Genomic DNA, 24,077 nt, shown 5'->3' on the forward strand with positions numbered 1-24,077 from the left:
GAAATTCATGATTCATCCTAATAAATTCGAGCATTTCAAACGTTCGAAGATTTACAGGCGGGAATATAATAATCGGTTACAGTGTGTATAGAAAGTCTGTTTTTCTAACAATAGATTTAGCAAGAAGTATTATACAGATAGCCTGAATAGTTGAATTACTAGAGCAATCTCAAAGATCCGAGTTTCAATTCCGGTCTAGCAAGCCCGTTTATCAGTTCTATCTCTTCCTAGAATAGATTCTACACATCGTAGTTTCTGAACTGCGACAAATCAGAGTGCAATCTCTGTGCGTTTGATTTCGGTTCCGCGAATATATCGAACATCAATCGTGAAAAGTAATAAACGCTTAGAATTTCGTTTATTTTTTCTTTGACACCTATACACGGTGACATTTATATTTTATACAATCGAATTGATGCATAATCATTAATGTATCATTGACCAGATCTTGAACTTGAAATTTTCATTTAACTCGCAAGTAATTGTTAAACAAAACCAATTACCACAGTGTATACTAAAATCAAAGCAATGCTTCATGCGTTCAGAACACCTTATACATACAGGACGAGCAATCACGTTGCTCCTTCAACGTTCGTTATTCCTGTACGTAGATTGATTCGGCTTATCCAAGTTGTCGTATCGGGCCAGATATGGTAGTTGAAGTTTAAAAGCTTCGTCCGTTTCGTCTCTCGGACTGTCGTGTCGTTGATAAACCTGCGTGTAGTTTTGACGTTGGATACGCGAGTTTCAGTGCTTGTGCATACGTTTACACAAGAAGGGAAACACATGGAATAGCGTATATACGAATGGTCAGCGCCAGGACTTCCTCTTTCTTTTCCTTCTTCCGGTCCCGCGCTGCCTCCCACCAACCATTTATATTACCTTTTATATTCTTCAGCGCGCTTTATACTTCTGTATCCTCCTTCACACTGCCTCCTTTTTTTCTTCCCGCTGTTCTTTCTTCTAAATAGTTTTGTTTCTCCCTTGCGTTGTCATAATAGCCTCTCATGCATTCTGCATCTTCTACCTCGACCATTTTACATTCTACCCGCACTGCCGTTTCTTGTTTCAGCTACGTACATTTAATAGACCTTCCTTTCTCTTTGTGGCTACGCCTTTCGAGGGCTCCTTGCGTTTTACTGCTTTTTTCGCTCGTTATGCACGGTATAATCTATGCGAGAAATTATTTTGCAATGATTTTATATCCTTGTAAGTTTAATTAAGAAGCTACTAAGATTGAAAATAGCTAGTTAACAAAATTGTTCTATAATGATTGACACTTATAGAAACTGATCTTTTTATTAGATGTTAACTTTGGAAACAAATTTTATCGTGTTGTAATCTATAAAATAGCTTCAGTAAAAGATAAAATTCGTCTTGGGGTTTTCTGTTTGTAATCTTGTGTAATTAGTATAGTCAATTATTTCTATGGTTCTATCGCAAGAATGAAAAATTCCACGTGAATTCGACGCTTTTTTAAATAACAACGTTGAGACGTAGAAGGCGAGAAGTTGGGATCTCTCTCTTTTTAAGTCACGAACGAAATTTTGTATGTTTACGAGTGCATGGAAAATAATTGTAGACAAACTTTACTTAAGAACTTCATATTCCTCGATCATTTCTCCTCTTTATAACTCTTCCTTTCAAAGACCATAATACTAGAACTTTACTCTCCTCGGTATTTGCTTAACCTCTCTACAGTCCTCTTTAGATGTCTGTTCTCCCTTCTTTGGAATAACTTCGAGAATTTTTTCTTCGTTGTTCACTTCGTTTCTATTCATTCTTCGTTTAATTTGACCGCTGCTTTCTCTCGCACAAATCACTTTTCACTACTTTACATTCCATTTGTGTTATTACTTTGAACTTCAATTCATTTTTCTTCTCTTCCATCCCTTTCTTTTCTTCTGGCATACTCTCTCTTTTTGTTGTTTACCTGATGTTTGAATATTTATCAAGCCGATATAGCGCACGATTGCATGATTCCTCGAGTTGCCAGCAGAATAGCGAAATTACACGCTGATATTGGACATTCGCCCATGGCATTCGATTTACTTCCTAGTACCGATAAATTAGGCTTCAACGGGAGCAAAAACGTATGATCAAAAATGTAGCAACTTTTTCCAATTCTCATTTTTATTTTCAAATGCTTCTTATATCATACAGAAGATCCACAGTGTTATATTTTTTTAATGATTAAAATTAGATAAATTTGACGAATTAAAAAATTTTCAAGAATCTGAATGACTTAGATAACATTGTCAGAAAAAACTGCGCAAATGCAATGTAATATACTTTGCAAAAATTGAATGTTATAGCACAATATATTTCAATCTATTACGGCTTCCAGTGCAAATTATATAAAATTCGCGCGACGGTCAATGTATTTTAACAAAAGACTTACAGCGATGGCCAAAAAGGAGCTTAAAGTGTAAACCGAAAAAAATCGCAGTAATTACACAAAAATGGATTATAATTGACAAAAGAAATAAATGTATAATATAATTATTCTGTTAAATTATATTATACATTTATTTCGACGAGTGTTTAATACAGAAAAAATGTTTAACACAGATATCTTCATACTCATATATAATAAATAATAATAATAAATGCACAAGTATCGATTGTAAACTTTCTTCTGGCTATCATTGTAGTCCTTTTCTATCGTCAGCCAGCAAAATCCCAAGAATATCTTCTCAAACAAGAAATCATTGACACGCACATAATGGCAAATCTGTCTCCTTCAAACGAATGCAATAGACAGAGTTCACGACAAAGAAGAAATAAAGAAAAATCGGACGTTGTCAGAGTCCATTCGAAATAATTCGACGATCGAGCCGAAAGGACACGGAAGTGCGGAAATAGTTTCCGCGTAAGCTCGAAGGCAACGAGTCGTGTCGAATAGAATAGTAGGAAGTGACGAATGAAAGCGGTCACCTTAACTGACCTACATGTATAGCATAGTCGAGGGGGCCGACAGTGTACGTTTCCAATTTCCAATTTCGAAACTTTAAACCGTTCCACGGCAACGTCTGAAATTCCTCGAGCTTCTTTCGAATTTTCCACCGTATGCAAATACTTCCGGGCGTTTTCGATTTGCTGCTACTTTCCTCGGGAGATTCCGCGCGAATTCCAATAGCTAGGTACCTACCCCTCCGGTATACCGGTGTACGTGTGCAATAGTGTGCATACATACGAATTTATGCTCTCCATGCCTCGCATGATGAGACTGTAAATAGCACGTCCGTCGTACGAATAGCTGTTTATTAAAAATCTAGCAGTCCATTTTTTCAAATATTCCTCTGATTAATTTTTTCTGCGTGCATCATTTTCTATGCCATGCGTCGACGTCAACGAAATTTTTACTATCAATACGACGAGGTTTCCAAGCGCTTTATAAAAATTCTGATCAGAAAGAGTAAAAATTAACTTAGCTACTGCCAAAAACGATAAGGTCGCGGTTTTATATGAAACAAAATGAAATAAAAATGAAATAAAATTCAAAACGGCCAAATTTTCCACAACTCTATTTTCCCTAAAACCATAATATCACAACATACTATTCTTAGAATTACTACAAATCTCTACTCTAATGAAAACAGCGGATTCGAAGCCACCTTTTCTGCAAACCTTCCGAAACCGAACCGCATCTACGCAGCTGCATAATCTCGAATCTCCGAGAAGTCTATTCGCGTTTAAAACTTGAACAGCTTTGATCCCGAATGAAAAGTAGCAACAGAACCGTACCGAAAGTCTTAATTCGCGAAACGACGAAGTCGAAACGTTCTCGACCAGTCTTCCACTAATGCAACATTAGAAGCGGCGTTCGTTCGTGGAGGATCGACGAATTACCGTGGCAGCCACATCGCGAAACGCTTTTCCGGTTCATTATCATGGAGATCTATTATTATGAAGCGGCGGCGGAGCGACGCCGCCGGCAGAACCATTGCACCCATGCCGATAACAATCGATTCGCGAGAAATATTAGAATTGATTCGGACGTCGATTTACCCGACAACAATGGCTAGAACGTGCGCCACTGCTGGCATGGCTCGTTAGCCTTCCTCTTTGCGCACGGATGCCAATGTGCCAGCCTGTATACTCTACTATACTCTATGTATTGTACATGTAGGTACAGTCTTTTAGCATTGTTGCAAAACTTGTATAACGAAGCATCCAGACTCTATTTCTCTTACCTCGTACCTTTTCCTTCGTTTCCTTTTCTCTCTTCTTCGTCTTCTTCTTCTTTTTCTCCTTCGAGGTACATACCTTTTATTTTTTCTGACTTAATGCTACTGTTTCTTCATTGACTCTCTTGTTTGACTGATTGGCTAGTCTATTGCGAATAAATTGCAGCTTTTTATGTATTTATGGGAAACTTAAAGGTGCATAGATAACGTAAAAGGAAATTGCAAAGATTCGTTTAATATTTTTATTGTTTTTTCTAATTTCTACGATTGTATAACATTTGAAGAAATTGAAGTATTTTTAATATTACGATGAACTATAAGTATTGCTTGCTACTTAATAAGTTAATCCATTAGCGGATATACGTATCTGTGAGGCAGACGAATATAGATCGAATATACGTGATTTTTGTAACCAATCTATTTGAATTTATTATTCAAGTCATGATGTTAAGATATTAGAATATCTTATAGAAGATGTATTCATTGGTGAACATAAGAAAAATGTATGCATTATATTATTTTTTAAAATTCGTGCTTTGATATTATTTTGTAAATTTGTATGCATATACAAGTTAGTTAATAAATTTATAATAAATTCATTTTGTATGTTTATTAACAATACGTGATTCGTAGAAATTGTTTTATTGTAGATAAAATATGCATAAAATAATGAACCTAGTATACATATATCAAAGTAATCCTTAGATATGCAACCGAATGCAACGATATGACTCGACAACGTAAAATGAGTTTGGCTCCCAATTCCAACCCCGTGCACGCATCTTCTACCCAATATACATACACATACACTTGCATGTTCTCTCTTTCCCTATCCTACAATCTCTTTCATTCAGTTCAGAAATACCATGCATACTATTTTTAGAATTTTGGTCACGTCCAACTTAAACCTTGGATAACCATACTTTCTTCTTTCGCACCTTTATCTCAAATACTGATCGTTCCTCATAAGGAGCCTCTCAAAGGTCAAACCCATCAACTCCACTTTTTACGAATTTCTTAATTTCATTGCACAAATATACGATTAAAGTTCGATTCTCAAAGAAAAATTAACACTTCCATATGTTCTTGTAAATATGTTCCATGCATTTCTTTAAAAGATGACGTAACTAAATTGTGTGTATTCTTGAAGTAGGGCATCCGTAAATCTATTTCTATTTAAGTTCCCGTGTAAAACTAATCTCTAAGGCAATCTATAATTTAAATAATTTATTTGAAAAGACGGAACTGTTGGTATTTGTAGTATTTTGGTTATTGACTTTACTTGATTGATATAATTCTACTTAGCTTGCCGCAATCAAAATTACAATTAATCACGAGTTCGCTGAGAAAATGCCATTACCTGTACTATGGCATTAACATTAACCCTTTGTCCCGGTAACATCCGCTTATACTCATAGTCGAAATTACTGTTTCGATTCAATAACAATACCTATGTCGTATTCGTAACAAAGTTTAGCTGGGACTCTGACTTCAATCTCAATTCTCTTTAGACGGAACATAATTACATAGAAATTATGTATTGTAATATTTGCAAATTGTCTTCTGATATGACGCTACGCTAATGGACAACTTTGCGAATAATTAACATCATACTAAATCAATGATATAATGTTAGGAATATACAGGAATATATAGGAATATGCAGAAAGGAACAGAATGAATATAAAATATTCAAAGTAGAATGCTGATAATAATTTTTAATAAATAGAACGAATCTTTGATTCTTCTATTTCTTTAGTCGTGTCCATAATAATATAAATTTACATATAACCGTTAATATTTTTAAGATTTCCAACAAAAGGGAGGAAGATATAGATACATGTAATACATGGCAACATCAAATAAAAAGAAAGAAATTGGTTATATAAAATTAATTGATAATATATCGAATTTTAATATTTTTCTTCTGTAAAGCACGGAAAGTGTATGAAGTATCATTTTGTGGGAAAAACTGATGTATCCTGTATAATTAAGGCTCTGTAAATTGTTTGAAAGCTCTACACCAAGTACAGCATACAACGCCACTTGCTCTGGCCAACCTGATGCTCCTTTGTAACATGCGTACGCAGCTATGGATTGCATATACGAGCACGGTCAATGGTCGTTCCGATTAATTAGCGCTCTAATTTACACGACGCGCGATATCGTGCGGTACATGGATCGAATTCGTGTCCCGTGTATCACGAATGTTGCCAGAGACTCGAATGAATTTAATTCAAAATTTAAAAAATTAAACGAATGTGGTTTGAAACAACTTTTTTTTTTCTTCTTTTTACCTCTCTTTTTGTGCTTTTAAATTCAAGACCAGTACGAAACAGTACGAAAAGTACTCGTGCGTTGATTAAATTTTGAATAAAACTTTGGAAAATTATTTATGGTTTATTAACTAATTTTTATAAAACTGGTCCATATATATTTTCATAATGCGCAGCTATCAAAATTAATTAGCCAATTCTAAGAAAACAAATTTTATTTGTCACTATGTATGAAAATTATAATTGTCCAACAAAATATATCGAAGTATAATATAAAATATTCGTTAGAATAGCGAAGAAGGAAGAAGCATTTGAAACGACATTGTTTCAAAAATATTTGTCATAAAGATTCTACGAAGAAACAGTCGTGTCAGTTTATATTTGAAAAATGTCACCCGGCTTGTTGACATAAATATTTCTACGCGAAATTCAAGTGGAGCATTTAAAGTTGAAGCAGTGTATTGTTCGTTCCCATTTCAACCATTTCTCGTGTAACAAATTAACGCGAGATTTTTACAAAAGAAATACCTATGCAAGAACGGAACAACATATATGACGATGTAAAAGAACCATCAAATAACAAAACCTTTTGGACTCCGTTCCCATGTTTCATTTTATTCAAATTTATTTAAATTAAAAACACAAAACCGCTGTTCACGGCTGAAAATCCAGACACAAAGCGAATACGAAGTTTCGAAAATACGTTCATCAGGATCGAGAAAAACGTCGGAACAGAAACGGGCGTAAAGCAAATTCATGACATCTTGTCTTAAAAGTTCCAATCAGAAAACGTGCTAGTCAAACACTTTAGCACCGATAAAATCGACTGTTCGGTTCCTAAGAACATCGTGAACGTTCAGCATTGGCGGATGCTCCGGTTCTTTCCCACCCATCGAATTTCCATATTTTCCAAGATCAGTTGGCAATATTCCCTTAACACGTCAGACTGTGCTTATCCCTGCTTATGTATTACGATTTGTATGTAAATTTCTCGGATTCCTTCAAAAATTCCGTTGACCCGCTTTCCATCTCGAAATAATTCGGGAGGAAAAAATAAAATAGGTGGCTCCGCATAAATGATGCAAAGGGGGAAATGCAAAATGGCGTGCAGTCCTAGAATAGAATAAGTTGATACGTATGTACTACAGTACAACGTGGCGGTAGTTTTGTCAAATGTATAACTTAAAAACGATACATGCTCCCTTGTATAATTTATAAAAATCTAATTAATTTTAAAAAATGCAACGGTTTATATAACTTGAAAGTACATATATATTCATTAATACATAATAATTATATGTATTTAACTCTGTAAACATTTAGAATGATTTTTTTATAGAATTATTCGTCCTATACTTTTTTATAATTATTAATCTCATAATTACCTATATATATTGCGAGGAATTAGTTTCGTCATTATATGCATACAAGAATTATTATTTCATAATTATGTACATAATTATTTATTTATATTCTGGAAAAGTATTTGTATACAATTTATTATAGTATTATAACGAGAAAGGGGAGAATATACAATAGTAATAAGTGAAGAAAATAAATTAAATATGTTAGAATTTAATCTTAAAGTTAAGATTAATAATCTGTGGAAAACACGATGTTTATGTTAAAATAATATTCAGTGATATTTATTAAACAGAACTACAGAATCAAATGTATATAAGCGAGTGATATAATTAACAACGTATGCAAGAATTGTTGATTGTTGGCCAGTTACTCTCAGACTAGACGTAGGTAATGACCCATGATCCCTTAGATATTTTGAACCCCACTCTCTATACAGTAATGAGTATGACCTGTGTAAGTGTCCTGTTCAAATGCCTGTGTGAGTGTCTGTGTAAGAGTATTTGTGCCTATGCGTGTAATATCGTTGTATTCCAACAAAACAAAAAGTGAACTGCAAGTTAAACAACATTCCAGAGAGTAAATGTAATACCGATACAGAGTCTTCGTTATGGCGTCGTATAGATACAAAAAACAACATAGAAGCAAACTCCAACAAGGTAAAAAGAAAATTAAAACGGATAAAAGGGAATCATTAACCTCTTAGGTACGGTTGAATTTTGTGCAGGGCTATTTCTCTGTACGGCAAAGTCTGAATTACGCGTAAACGATACGGCAGTGCAATTTGTGGCGGATAATGCTGTTCTCTACGCAAGCTCATTGGAACGAATTTTTTGATAATTAAATTATAATTTTTCTTAAAGATATGATGCATATACTTAAACTTTAATAATTTACTTTAATAATTAATAATACAATTGAGTGTGGTATATTTTAAAGCACGGTACGACACATAAACCTATGTCTCAAATTTCACACTCATAGCGCGATAGCGTTTTCCAAATTGCTCTTCGTTTTCTATTTTGAAACTACATTTTGAGATTGAAGATTCTAAAAAAATTATACGGATACGGATCGGCATGTTAAAAAGAGCATCTAGTAATGGGACATTTATTTTAATTCTATATATTCTGCATGAATATTGTTAACACTGTTATAAAACATTGCGAGGACAAGAAAAGTGTGAAGAAAGACAGATGAAACACATCATTTAGTTCAAACGGTGAGCGAATGAGTCAGTAGAATGAGCCACTATAGTGGCGCGTCGTAATATAAGATGATATCCGCGAAAGCCATTATAGTGGCGCATCGTACCTAACAAGTTAAAGAGCTACATAACGGTGCACCACAAGCAGGTAAAAAGTTCCTTCGTGTCTCTCATCCCTCATTACGGTAGCTTATAAAGGAATTTGGATTTTCCATAGAAAGCATTTACGTATATGTTATATGTGTTATATGAAACATTTGGAAGTTTCGAGTCTCATTAGGGTGAAATAAAATTTCATGCTTCGTATGACACATGTTAATACGTTTATGAAAAGTGTAAAAAATTTATCTAAAATTCCATGAAAGTGTTCAACTGCTTTTGTGTATTTTCGTTAATGTGGAAGATTATTCGTTCGCTTGTGCCATCAGTCGCGATGTAATAATCTGCTGTTATATTGTTAAAGGAAAAGAATGTACAAGAATGTAAAAGATGAAGAAAATTTAACCCTTGAACTGTAGAGGTGGGTATTTCATGTCCAAGTTATTTTCACCGAGTTGAGTTTCTCGCAAGGGAACAGGTAAAAACCTTTCCAGCCCCCTGCCTAAAACAAAATTATTTGATAAAAGTTTTATGATAACCTTAATCCAAATCATTTGAAGATATCATACGAATTTTTTGGAATTTTTCTAACAAGTGTTACCCACTGAAAAATGCATCGGACACGAAAGTTGGAGTTAGAGTTATAGTTAGAGTACCGTAAAAACGGTTACAGTCTAAGGGTGAACTTTTGACATTTTGAATTTTCCCGGGACCGGAAGTCGTTTATTAGAATCTTTCGTATTCCGGATGTTCGATCACCGCAGAATAAATTTGGTGATCTGAAACTCGGAGCTGCAAGTTATTATCAAGTTGTCCAACGTATTACGCGTAGTTTGCTATGGCGATAAGCTTACTGCGACCATTATTATTTCTACGGTACGAGTACGTGGAACCCCGATATAAGTGGCCGAGGTACGATGTACTAGCGAAATAAACGTTTCACTCCGAGAAACCTCATAATTGACTTCCTCTATCAGAAACTTAAGTTGTCTCAAATAAAACATTAACTATTTATCGTATGAGATTCTTGTTGCGTTGAATGCATATTACGTCTTGAGAATTATGGATCGTAATTGCCGAAATAAATATGTAAGAACACTTTCATTACATGTAGAGATGATAAAATAAAACAAATGTTTGTATTTATTTAGTATGTATTTTACAAGATATTCATAGATAACAATTACATGTGTTTCACTACTACTCTTCTAATGTCACCGCACATACTCACAAACTAACTCATACACACACTGCAAATATGCATATCACTAGTGCACGGCCAACCCAGCTTGTAACGCACAATATTACACACATATTCAACGATTTTGCGCGTCATCCTTCTGCAGGGGCCAGGCCATGATACACTTTTCTCTGTATCGTTCCACTTTTAGTATATTTTTTTTTTTTTCTTTTAATATCGTTTATTTATGCCAAGATTTGTTTTTTTTTATACATTTTAGTAATTTAGTATATGTACTACCGAAGGAAGTACGTAAAGTGCGATTTACGTTTCCCGTATATAATGCAACATACTACCTTTGCGACAACTAGTGAGAAAACAAATATCTTATAGACCACCAGCGACGCGTCGATGTACTACAAACATAAGAGTACTTATTGTTTATTACATTAACCTCTTAGGTACGGTTGATTTTTGTGCGAGGCTGTTTCTCTGTACGGCAGAGTTTGACGCGAATTACGCGTAAACGATACAGCACTGCAATGTGTGATGGATAATACTGTTCTCTACGCAACCGCATTGGAACGAAGTTTTTTATAATTAAATTATAATTTTTCTTAGAGGTATGATGCATATACTTTAACTTTAATAGTTAATAATACAATTGTGTGTGATATATTTTAAAGCATGATACGACACATAGACCTACGTCACAAATTTCACACTCATAGCGCGATAGCGTTTTTCAAATTGCTGTTCGTTTTCTATTTTGTAGCGACATTTTGAAGTTGAAGATTCTAAGAAATTATAAGGATACGGATCGGCATGTTAAAAAGAGCATCTAATAATGATATATCTATTTTAACAGAAAGCAACAATTCATATCTGACACTGATATCAAAAACAAAGACTATATATTCTGCCTGTGCATTGTTAACACTGTTATAAAACATTGCGAGGACAAAAAAAAGGTGTGAAGCAAGACGAATAAAATACATCATCATTTAGTTCAAACGGTGAGCGAATGAGTCAGTAGAATGAGCCACTATAGTGGCGCGTCGTAATATAAGATGACATCCTCGAAAGCCACTATAGTGGTGCATCGTACCTATGAGGCTAAGTCCCGAACGTGACGTTTGTTTTGTTCGTGGAGAAATTAAAGAAGCTCTCTCTAAACAGTTCCTAGTACACCTGATAAATCTGTTTTACGAAGTGAGTGTTGAAACGTATAGTCTGGAAATAAAACGATCCGGTATTTATTGGCTTTCAGAGACTCGTGACAAATTACGAGACGTAATAAATCTCCTGCGGGCTGTTACTTATTATCGTTCGAGACGCGTTCTGTGGATTTACAGAACGACAACATAGAAACTGCGGTGGTAGTTGTTTTAGAAAGGACGAAAAGGGCGTGCTCCGTTCTGTCATGTTTCATTCCGTAGAAGTATGGCGATACCTTCTCCTTGACCATTTCTAAGCTTAAATTAGTATTCCTGATGCACTATCGTATGTTCTTACACGATAATCCGATTTGACTTCCGTTTATGCGAGATATTTTTAAGGAAATATGTCATACGGCAGAAAATTATATTATCTCATTTGCATGATATAAAAAAAGCGCTTTTTTTTTTAGATGAGTTTGAACATTTTAATTTTGACCATCTTTTAACGGATTCTACCGTATGTCGTTTAACTGTAGAAGACGAATTAATTCGCCGATTGAATTCTCGATCTCTTGGGTATAGTAATTTTTTTTTTTTTTTTTTTTTTATGAGTCCTTTATAAGCCCCTTTTTAATCTATCTAAACTAAATCTATCTAGAAAAAACTAAAAATAGATTATGTCATATTCATATTTGCTAGAATTAAAAGAATTTGTTTTTATTAATATCTAAAGTGTTCAAAGTGACACTACAATTTTTTAAATTCTCTATGTAATATATTTTAAAACTAAAGCAGAGACCAACAGTAAGTTGATAATTGTTTTTCAAACAGTCCCAAACTCCTTACAAAAATCAGCATTCGTAACGATATGAAATTTCCAAATATTACACATACATAATAGAAAAATATTAAAAAATGATCAGAGTTATACCAAAATTTCTCTAAAAATAATAAGAAACAAGATTAAGAATATGATCCTTTTGTTACACAATTTACGTTAGTTTCGATTAAATAAATGTCGTAGTGGGAAGGGGAGGTCGTAACGTGGCAAACAAGATTTCCAACGAAAGTCGAGGAACGAAAAGGCAAATCCATCTCGTCCCGTCCCTGTTCGCGCATACACACATTTCGGCCGTAGATGGTACGGAACTCGAACTCTCCATTCGAATGAAACGAGATTGACTGTAAAAGTTGGCATTGTTGAGGGAAAGAAGAAGAACACGAACCCGAATTCCGGAAAAGGGTCACGGAGCAGCCATGTATGCACACAGTGCATATATATACGTACAAGGTGTTTCATCTAGCTTACATAGTTTAGACTTTTCGACTTCCTTGATAGTAAAAATAAGTACTTCAAAAATAAATTAACGAGATTCAAAGAAAAAATGGCATGACTAGCAAAATTTTTAATATGAGAGGATCAAAGCGAATTAAAGTACTCGCTCATGAACGTCTAGAAGTTAGTAACAAAATTTCTAGATCAACGATTCTCAACGGTTTCGACTCGGTACCCGTATAAATTCCTTTCCGACGTAACAAAGCAAAGTTCGTCTTCGAAACAAGTCAGTGAAACAATCTGTACTCCGATGTACGCGTGTATACGTACAAAGATACAATCGCCTGAAGAGACCTTATCGAGCGAAACAAGTCGAGTTGGCAAAATTGCTTTCGTAGCGCAGACGATTAACTCTCGAATGCTCATCGTCGAATCAGCGAACTATGGTTCATTAATGCTACGCCGGCCGCCGCTAGCGAGCCCGAACGAACCGAACTTTGCCAGTTAATCGCGTTTCACGAATTGCCCGTAAAGAAGACCGACGAATTTCTTCATCCTTGGTCCAGCGTTCGGCCTGCTTCCTATCAACAACGATCTTGATTAGGAGGGAACAGCCGATCATGATGACCCTTCGGAGAATTACAAACCGTATCGGGGATGGGAGTCAGGGTTTGTTCCTCCCTTTAGTTTCACTTCTGATACAGTAGGTGACTTTGTAATAGAGATATTCACTATCGCGAATCCACACGCGAGTCGTTTCGTTAAATGACGATCTCTCTGACGTTCAATCATATGCTCAATATTTCAGGATTCTCAATATCTTTGTACATATAAGGAAACCCTCAGATATTACATATTGTGTGGTTAATATATGTAAGTTGGTCGTCTGTATACATACAACGTATAATAATATTGAGGATGCTGAAATATTGACAATATCTATATATTGATCGTATAATCAATAATAATGGCCCTTTTAGGTCAAACACATCACTTCTCAACCATTAATTTACCATTTGCGCATATTATCGCTACTTCCCGCTTGTTACAGCTCATTCCTGTTAAACGATGATAATTCCAGTTCCATACACTCTTTGATCCTTCTAAAAGACCTGAATTTTCCTTTGTACACGAGACTATTCATGAACACTATAAAAAGATCGCGGTTTGTTAGGGGGTCAGCCGATCAATTTTATTCGTTTGTTTCGTGTCCCGTATTACGTAGTGCTGTAATCGCTTCTCGAACTCTACAATAGAGCAAAAGAACAAAAAGAATCATTTTGAAGTGCTTCATTTCTTCATTTCTTCCGTTGCGGCGTAACAATTTGGTAATTTGCAAGTTCAAAGTGGGCTGTATGGAATTTATGAGTATAGGATTATGATTCGACGTGTGACAAGATAGTCAAAGTAGATAGAAATATAATTAGTTGAAATAGGAAAACTTCTTCATTTCAAGATCTTTTACTTATAAAAGATAAAAGAAGTATTTGTTTGAAGCATAAAGGTTTGACTCAAATTCCTTCATTTATATTGAATTTCGTGATGTAACCAGAGTAAATGCGTACTAAAGAAGATATTTCATTCTATTCACATTCAAGTAAACCCTTTAGTCAGATTCATAATACTGTCATGGAAGTCTATATGTTACTTCGGAAAAATATTCTGTCTTTTGACTTCAATCTAAATCTGTCACGGACTTTATACCCACTCTTTTGCCCTCAATATGTTTCTTTCAAAGAGAAACGTTGAAACCATATCGATTTTATGTATGTTGCAAGATGAAAATTGCATATAGCATGGAAAGTTCTCTTTGAGCGATTCTAAAGTTTTCCAAAAATTTTCATCACGTTCCTTCTTTATCTCAAAACGTCAGCTCAATATTAAAGATCCATAAAAGAATATACAGAAGATACATAATATTTAATAAGTCATATTCTTTTTCAATATACAAAAATTGTTTTATATGTCCGCCAATTAAATCTTGCGTCGCATTAAAAATTTCTTCAAAAGTATTTGAAAACTATTATTAAGAATAAATAAAAATAATAAACAACAATATTTAGAAAAGCGTCTTAAAAATAAATCCTTCAAAAAAATAAATACTAAAGACACTCAAAAATTTTTATATTTTAATTATTTGCTCCTTTACGTACTCCAAACAGTTCTATTATTCTATACAGTTACTCATTATTCCAATATATCATACCATAACTTCAAAATTATAGTAGCTTGCGTATTTATAAGTACATTATGAACTTTTATACAAATTTGTATGTTTGGAGATATAATCGAAAGAAAAGAAAATTGTTTTATCTACCAAGTATTACGTATCGCTATACTTCAAATATATCTCACATTATGTGCATTCTGTGCATTTGCGCATGTTTCGCAGTCTAATAACAGGTATTAGTACAATGTTGAAGAAATAAATTTGTATGTACTTATTAATGTTTCACATTATGTTTGCAACTGATAGCGCTAAAGAAGAAGAATAAATACGGTGTTTTCAGTATTTATTTGTCTCTCGAACAACTACATAAATTTGAAGACAGTCCTCGTCGATCCGTTTCAGTAAGTACTCGTTGGTTCACTGAGAACGAACGAGATGCACATCCATCAGGATGGGAGGAAATGGCGGTAGCATAGGTATATGTTCTTTTAGAAGCAACAACCTCGTTGCTTGCAAGCTTCGAGTATTCCCGTTCGCGGTGAGTGCACATTTTCGTCGTGGCGACCCTTTCGTTTCCGAGACTAATGGTTTGCATTAACCCGTGACCTGGCGTTCAGCTCGAATCGCAGATAATTCTCGGGTAGATTGAAGAGAGGCGTGGAAAAGAACGTACGGATTTCCGATTGCAGTTGCCGGACCATTTTTTTCGGACCATTATTACGATGCTATGCTGATCTGGCAAACGCCATAAAATGAAAGTTATGCTTTTTTTCCCAGTGATATTCGAGATTTTTATCTAAAGGGAGAAATTTCAATGAATGTAACTGGATGATAGAAGAGAAATTGCTGTTATAGTTTGATTATTGGATATAGAATTTATAGAAAATTCTACTTTCCAGGGTTGGTATTGGATCTTTTTTTATATACAAAGAGATGTTTTGGTAGATTTAGTTGATTAATTGAGAGAAAAATTGCGTCATGATTGCAAGGCAAACATGTTTACAGTCTATAGTGTATATGTTTACAGTATATGCACAATGGTGCTATTCTGGAGTGATGCTGAATATTTTTATCTAAAGAGAAGGTTTAATAAATTTATTCAAGGAGCAATTTGTGCATAACGGTTGTCACAGAAGTAGTTCTATGAATTATGCAGAATTATGTTTTGTTGGAGTCGTATTAGAGACCTTCATTTAGAAAGAGAAGTTTTAATAAATTGAATACTGAATCGGTAAAACCGTGTGAGAAACGATATAAACTCGTGAAAGTAATACTTTCATAGTTTATAGAAATGTTATTAGTAATATAGAGCAAATAAATGCCAGATTCGAGGTACTGACTCAGACATGCTTGCCATCCTCTCAATATAAAATATTTGACACAACATAATTACGAATTTCGTTCAAACTGTATGTTTTAAAAATTAATAAAAATATCTACGATAATTTTGGAATATGTTAAAGAAATGTTAGTTATTATTCCTATATTATTTAACATTATTTGTGTTACATTGCAATGTGATTATTTCAAATAAAATACCAATTGGCATGATTCAAACATTAATAATCCTTAAAATATTATTTGTTGTAACCAATGCGAACGACTGAAATACTGTAAAATAGGATATAACAAAGGTTGTAGAAAGCTCAAAATACAATCGTCTCCCGAGACCAACACTTCCATTCATCAAAAATTTATACAAATCCTATTAGAACGGTGTATACTGATGAACATACTAAAAAGTGTTCGTAGCATTTAGATTCAGCCACATGAATTTTAATAATAACTCAAGCCCGCAAATACTCGAGACCCGATAACAATCTTGTTAAAAGTATTATTCTATGCATATTTTGCTGCTCGTATTTGAAATTTTAATTAAACGAAACAGGGAGGCAGATGGAACATCATTATACGTGGTGCGAAATTTCGTTCGATGAATTGTAGCTTCAAGTTATTCGTAATCATTATAACGATATTAAAAGTTTCGATTTTCTTACAGTTTCAATTTATTCGCGAGGAAGTAAATCATAAGATTAACCAAATTATTCAGGTTGATATGATGCTTGAACTTTATGATGTTGTTCTGAGTCAGTAAAACGACAAAGGTGTTTGATTTTATGATTTAATGCCCTTTCGTATTAGGAAATATAACAAATTTGAATATTCTGTAAAAATATTTAGTTTTAGACGAAAAGATTTAGGAAACAATATTGTTATAAAATTTTATTTATCTTTTTGTTTAAACTTTTATTAAGACTTGTATTGAAATCAAATAAATAATTTTTAACTTATTTTCAAATAAAGTGATAAATAGTTTGGATTTTAATATTTATTGGAATTCTAAATATTGCATTTTACATACATTTGAGCCATAAATAAAGTAGTCGAATTATTGTCCAACGTACCAGCATTTGAAAGTATATTAATTTCTATTACTCCTAAATGATAAATGTCTATACGCATGGGACCTTATAAAATGATCTATATTTTTAACAAAATTGATAATATTGATATAATAGAATCAGAACCTATTCCGGAGATTAATTTACACAGTACTTGATGAGTATCTAAAACAAAAGAATTATTTCATTTTCTAATTAATAATGAATAAGAAATAATAATAAAAATGAATAAGAAAGAAAACGGAGAAATAATTTGGAGAAAAAATCATTTGCTTATTCAGATAAATTAGCATATAATTATTTCAAAATAACATTCAACGAAAATAACAAACCCGAAATGTTACGTAATTATATATAATTATGTATTGATAATATTATTATTTAAATAATATTTTTCCAAATATTTTACTCAAATAATGTGAGGTCTAAACCAAATACATCTTTGAATAAATAGCGCAGCCGCAAGCAACTTAGCATAATGAATCTTCCCTCCCTTAGTAATAACAAACAACAAGGCTGTGGGCCATGCTGAACCACAGGACACGCTAATTTGTCTTGAAGAAAAACGACTTGAATCGAATAAGAGGAAGCGTCTTAAACTGAAAACATCGAATTAAACTGTGAACCATTTGGTTAGAATCTCGATACCAGACGTCGAAACAAGCTCCGGATAACTCGATTTTCGGCGTGCAAGCTGACCGTATCAGAGGTTTCCAACGTTGTACACTGGCTTCCGGCAAGCACAGAGAGCTGATAGCCGGACCCGTTCGCCTGGATAACCTTTTCGTAGCAGAGGAGAAATTACGATCTCGACCCCGGATTCTCATGGTAGCCGAGCGATCGTGATTTAATTACGGACGCCTCGGATGGGCGTTAAAAGAGTTTCAGCCTTCTAGCTATCTCCTCTTTTTCCCTCGAGACTACGTAGCTTCGTCTACGTGAACTTGAAGATCGTCATCTGCGAAAAATCTCGTTTCACGTACACAGTTCGCTTTGCCTTCACAATGTTCAAGATCGCGTAAACTGTAAACTATAGGCGGTATAAAATAAATAAAGTCGGGACGTGGTACAAGTAAATGGGTTTTGTTCATCTCGGTGTTATTAGTCACTTAGATCGAATAGGAAAAATATAGAAAATGAACAGATGGGTTGGCTATGTTGTTAATGTATTTGCTGTGTACAGATACTACTAGATATAGGTACTTGCTTGTTTCTACTATGAAAAAGTCTTAGGACAGTTGTTTCAAAATTTGATAAAATTATGGATGAATTATATTTTAATATGAAATTTGAAGCGATATAACGCTATATGTACAGGAAGGGGGATGTATGTTATAGGAAAAATGTATTTTATTTGCGAAGTTACAGATAAATCGTCAAACCTATCTATAACAGAATATTGCAATATGCTGAGACTAAATTAATTTTTAAGAATCAATAGCAAAACCGGTGTTTACAAGTGACATATCCTGCAAATCTATTTTTGTTAGTGGACAAGCTCTTCATCTTATTTATATTTATATTATATTTCATTGCTGAGTTGTAAATTATTATAAAGTAAGGAAATTCTTTTAAACCGATGGGAAGGCTTCCAATTTATTGGAAAAGTACAAAACGAAAATAATTTTTCGTTTTGGTAAATAAAATTCAATTTATGATTAATCAATCCATTCGTTCAACAATTTGTTCCTTTATGGAGAAGAGAAGATCTTTTTCTACCTATTTAGCTCGAACGTACAATTTTCTTCGACTTAACTACGAAATTTTAGTCCCTTTATAAAGAGCTTGCAAAAACGACAAATCACCATTGTTTGGATTTCTTCTACGTGATGCTGTAGCCTTTCATAGAACGTTAGCTAAGTATGCCAGAGCGGATGCTATCGGCTCGTTTTGTTTTAACACTTTTGAAGAAATGAACAATTTACATTAATATTTCTCACGTATCAAGTATTTCCTCTATTCTATTTCTCGTTTTATTTTACGTTGTAATATTAAAAGCTCAATTACTTTCTGAGCATTTTTCGGCGATGCATTATTTCACAATGCATTAGGTTCGGAATAATTGCAAATTATTCTGCAATATTGTAATTACTCTGATCTAATGTAACAATGTGCATCGTCTAGGATTCTAAGGGATTTATAAATATTTCAAAGAATTAAATTAAGAAAAATAGCTTTGTTGAGTGAGACACTAAAAAGCCGAATTCAAAGCATTAATAATTTTGCTACAAACCTAGTATATCCTTTCGGTAGGAGAACAGACCTGAAAAGAAGAATGCACTTTTATCGGTCTTTATCATTTATTTGTAAGCAGAACGTAATGGCACGTTTGTCTCGGTGTCGAGCAGCAGACAAAATTTTCTTCGGCTCGTATACTCTGACTCGTGAAACATCTCCCGGAATATGTTATGTGATCCTTAAATACGGGTAATTTATTTCTTCCGTCCTGCTACAAAATAAAGTATACCAATCGTACGATGTATAAGGTATAGGTTCTACTTTTATAACGTCTCGCCAATGTGACATCATTAAGTGTAACGGGGCGTTTAGCGCAGACAAAATATTAAGAGACTGTGACATTAACCAACGAATCGGTGCCAAAACTGATATTGGAAAAAATAGTCGGAAAAAATAGATTCTGTGTACATGTAAGAACGAATTATATTTGTGATTTTCATAAAAATAAATCGTGCAAACATTTTGTGTACATATAGTGTTTCACGAAAATATTTGAACACTTATCATACAGGTAAAACTTTCGTGTATATATTCTGTGCACTACGTGGAACACTTTAAGATTTCATTGGCATCATAATGAGACACGGATGTAATATACGGGGGTATAATAATATTGATAAATGTGAAAGCAATCTGAAAGTGTATATAAAAATTGAAAGATTTTTACCGTAAAAGTATATTTACAATAAAAAATTACTACGTATACAGTATGAATAAATAATTAGTAAAAATAGTGGTAACAATAATAAATAATGTTTAAATATTTCTATAATTTTCGCGAAGTGTATATTAATATTAAATATCTTCTCTATCTTCTATTGTATACACTTAGATTTTTCAGCCTGATTTCAGAATTAATCAGATTCCCTGCAATTTGTAAAAGCCAAAACATAAAGTACAATAACTCTGATACACACAGGTCTTTTCAACAACCTCCAAAACCCTTGAAACGCTCCAACCTCTCGCAACAACCGGATCCAAGAAATCCATAACTCCTGAGACCTCTGAAACCCTTAAGACCGTCGTAGCTCCTAGAAGTCTAAAAACCACATTTTCCAGACTTCTCAGACCTCATACACCAAACATTCGCAAATCCTTAGGCCCCGAAATCCCTAGAATGTTTGAGTTACTTATAATCCTCAGGATCTCGATGTTTCGGTGTTTTCTTCTTCTATCGTATTCTGATTGCTTTCGATAACTTCCATTAATCTCATGTACTGGAATTATGGGTAGATCGAACTTAGGTCGAACCACACAATCAATAATTACATTTTCTCAGCGATATCTGGAAAATGTTTCCCGAATCAAACAGATATTATTTATCTTCAAACTACGAATATTTACATATCGTCGCTCCAGTTCTTAATTAGTCTACCTCCACTAGTTTGAAAACTGAGAAAACCGAGCTTAAAGTTCGCAGAGATTAATATAAGATAAGTAAAGAACTGAATATATGTTGCTTTTTAAATAGAATTTTCATCCTATTGTCATTCATTTACATTCCAATGAGACATATGTAGATCGGTTAATTACATTTTTTACTAACACTTATGCACGGACGTGTACATTCCTTACATTCTATCATCTTTAAACATTCCAGAAATCCATAAACACATCTGCAACTTGCTTGTCATCGCTAAAATTTCCCTTTCATCGTAATATTCCCGAAACAACACATAACGACTCATAACAATTCCAAATATACATAAATCGATAAATTGGACAAAACGTATAAACTACACGCTAGACGCGTGAAACTGAACCGTGTCGTGAATGTTGATCCCAAAAAGCGATTCACAGGCGGACTCCACTGGAGCCCAGCACGTATCCGCGTGCGATACATCTTGTTAACGTTCTATTCATACCACATAGCCGCGATAGCCACGTGCATCAGCCCTTTCGCGTACCGGAATACCGATAAAGGATTTTTTCCCCCGGCGCCGACATCCTCGACGATTGTGTTCAAGGGGCATGACGAGCCGGACACTGGGTGGGATCCACGTATACCGCGTGTATATTGTTAAAGGGGGACAACACATCGAATCTGCGATTTCGATCGTGAAGCAGGCTTTAATGGACGCGCGTGACTAACCGTTTCCTAATGTGGCACGATGTCAAAGCGGTTAACGCGCACCAGGGTTCTTCGGGTTAAACCACCTGGATTTGCCACGTACGCGATGGATTACCTGCGGAGATACGCCTCCGCGTTCTTATCGTTCCTCTTTTGTTACTTTAATCGTGTTACTAATCCTTGATCATCTTTCGCCAACTACTCAGCAAATATGAAAACAGAGAGGGCTGAAATAATGCATAAGCAGTCATCGAAGACGACTTGACCGAGGACAAAATGATATATTTAATGAGAAACTAGGTACATTCCCACTCAAAAGTTTTAAGATGGTTACATTTGCTCTAAAATTGTGGGTAACAAGATTATGGATGAATTATGTTGTAATGATTCATTTGTATAATTTGATACTCTTATAGTAAAGAAGATGTAGGTGGATGCAATTTGAAATTTATATTTTGCCGCATGAATAAAAGTCTCGTAATTAGTACTAGAGATGGTCTTTCTATGTAATGAATAATTGACTGCTCAAATACTCTGGTGAACAGTTTAATTTCTTTGCGAAGTGTAACTTCTATTTACATTTTCAGACCATTTCAAAAGCAATCTAATCGTGATAATTGCTAACAAAATTGTAAAATATTTTGTATAATATATACAGGATGTGTCATTTTTACCTCGTCAAACAGTGTAGACGTATTAAAGATACTATAACTAAAAATAAGTAAAAGATGTTATATAAACACAGTGTCGTAAATGCTTTATTACAAAGTTATAACAAAGTTACTAAAATTGTAAATGACTAAATTCTCGTCCGATCGATTGTGTTTACCGAAGCTCTTGTTCAGAATATCATTCTTGCACATACAAAATTGACATCGTTTTCATACAGAATCAAACAGGAAACCAAACATTTATAATTTTAGTATCTTTGCTATAACTTTGTAATAAAGCATTTACGACCTTATGTCCACATAACATTTTTTCCTTATTCTTAATCATAAAATATGCTGATATCGTTTGACGAGATAAGAACGAACGAATGATATACGTAAAAAGTTTTTAGAAATGTGTCGATACTTTCGTGTGCCACCATATGTTTTTACGATAAGTGTATACACTTCTCCAGTATAACATAGTATCATGCATAGCCACACTATAGCATCGTTAACACTTAGCCAACCTATATGGTGTCCACCATGCATTTTTCCAAGTATCGAGGACTAATATTCACTATTTAAAAAACAAAGAAGTCTAAAAATTATTTAAATGGTTAATTATATCTTGTGGTAATGATTTTATTTAACGATTTCACATACTTTTTATATATACATCGAATTAAAAACATATATTAAAAGTATAAAAAAATATAGATGAAATTAAAAACATTAAAGATGTCTAAAGATAAATAATACGACTTGAAGGTGAAATTAAAAATTTATAGTGCATTTTATTATCTTTTTACAGTGTGATATCGTTCGATTATGATTTTATTTAATCATAACTGATAGTGTAACTTTTTAATTAATTTTAACACCACTAAATTGCTGTATTTTATTATAATTGGGAACAATTCCAGGTAAACAATAACTGGTAATAACAAGAAAAAAAAGAAAACACGTTGCAAAAGTCAAAAAGGGAGATCTCGTCGTTCGGTCACGCAGCGATGTTCTTCACAGAGGGGAGATCTCCCTATTCGGTTGGCTAAGTGTTAACAGGAACCAAAATCCTCGAAACACGTCTACCAAGTGAAATATGTGTCGCCGGTTAAAGTGGTGAAAATCTTCCCTACCCTCGCGCGTGATCCGTAATGAACCGATTGCTAGACGAAATGGAAGCTTTCCCCCTGAATGGTGGCAACCTAGTTTCTCTCCGCGTGTTATTCCGTATTGTCAAACGAAGTGGAGTAGGGGTGGTTTGAGTTCGTGATAAAAAAGACACTGTATTCAAAGCGCACAAAAAAGAAATCGCACGCCGCGACCTCCCGTGCTAATGAGTTCATTACAATCGACGGTGATCGTCGACCGGTTCTACTCGCGATCTCGCGGAACGAGCAGCCGACTCGCTTTCGGCGATTTGCACGCGTGTGTACATACGTGGCCCCCTTCTTTGTAGCCGGTACGGCGAGAACGCAAGGATCGATAACCAAGGCGCCAATCAAATGATAACGAGCATGCAAAACGCCTCTACCATCCGTATCATCGACCGACATTGCCCTAAAAAAGCACGTAAACGCACCGATACGCGACTTAATTGGGAGTGTGGAATTTCAGAAACGTTAAAGCGAGCCTGGGATGGTGGATCTCGATTGATGTCGGGGTTAACTCTTTGCGCTCGAGAATTTTTTCGGTCGGGCGTAATAGCGACTCAAGAGTTTTATCGTATATGCGACGCGTGTCTTACAGGTAGTGTAAAATAATTTTATATACAAATTAACTTACAAAAATAT

At 34.3% G+C, this 24,077-nt stretch overlaps 1 protein-coding gene across 2 annotated transcripts in view; it reads right to left on the reverse strand.

Annotated features, from left to right (window-relative positions):
• Positions 1–24,077, reverse strand: part of LOC139987960 (uncharacterized) — a 204,657-nt gene that overhangs the window by 134,671 nt on the left and 45,909 nt on the right. The gene's annotated exons all lie outside the window — the stretch shown is intronic.

This window comes from Bombus fervidus, chromosome 1, assembly GCF_041682495.2.
Source record: "Bombus fervidus isolate BK054 chromosome 1, iyBomFerv1, whole genome shotgun sequence".
Classification (NCBI taxonomy): Eukaryota; Metazoa; Arthropoda; class Insecta; order Hymenoptera; family Apidae; genus Bombus; species Bombus fervidus.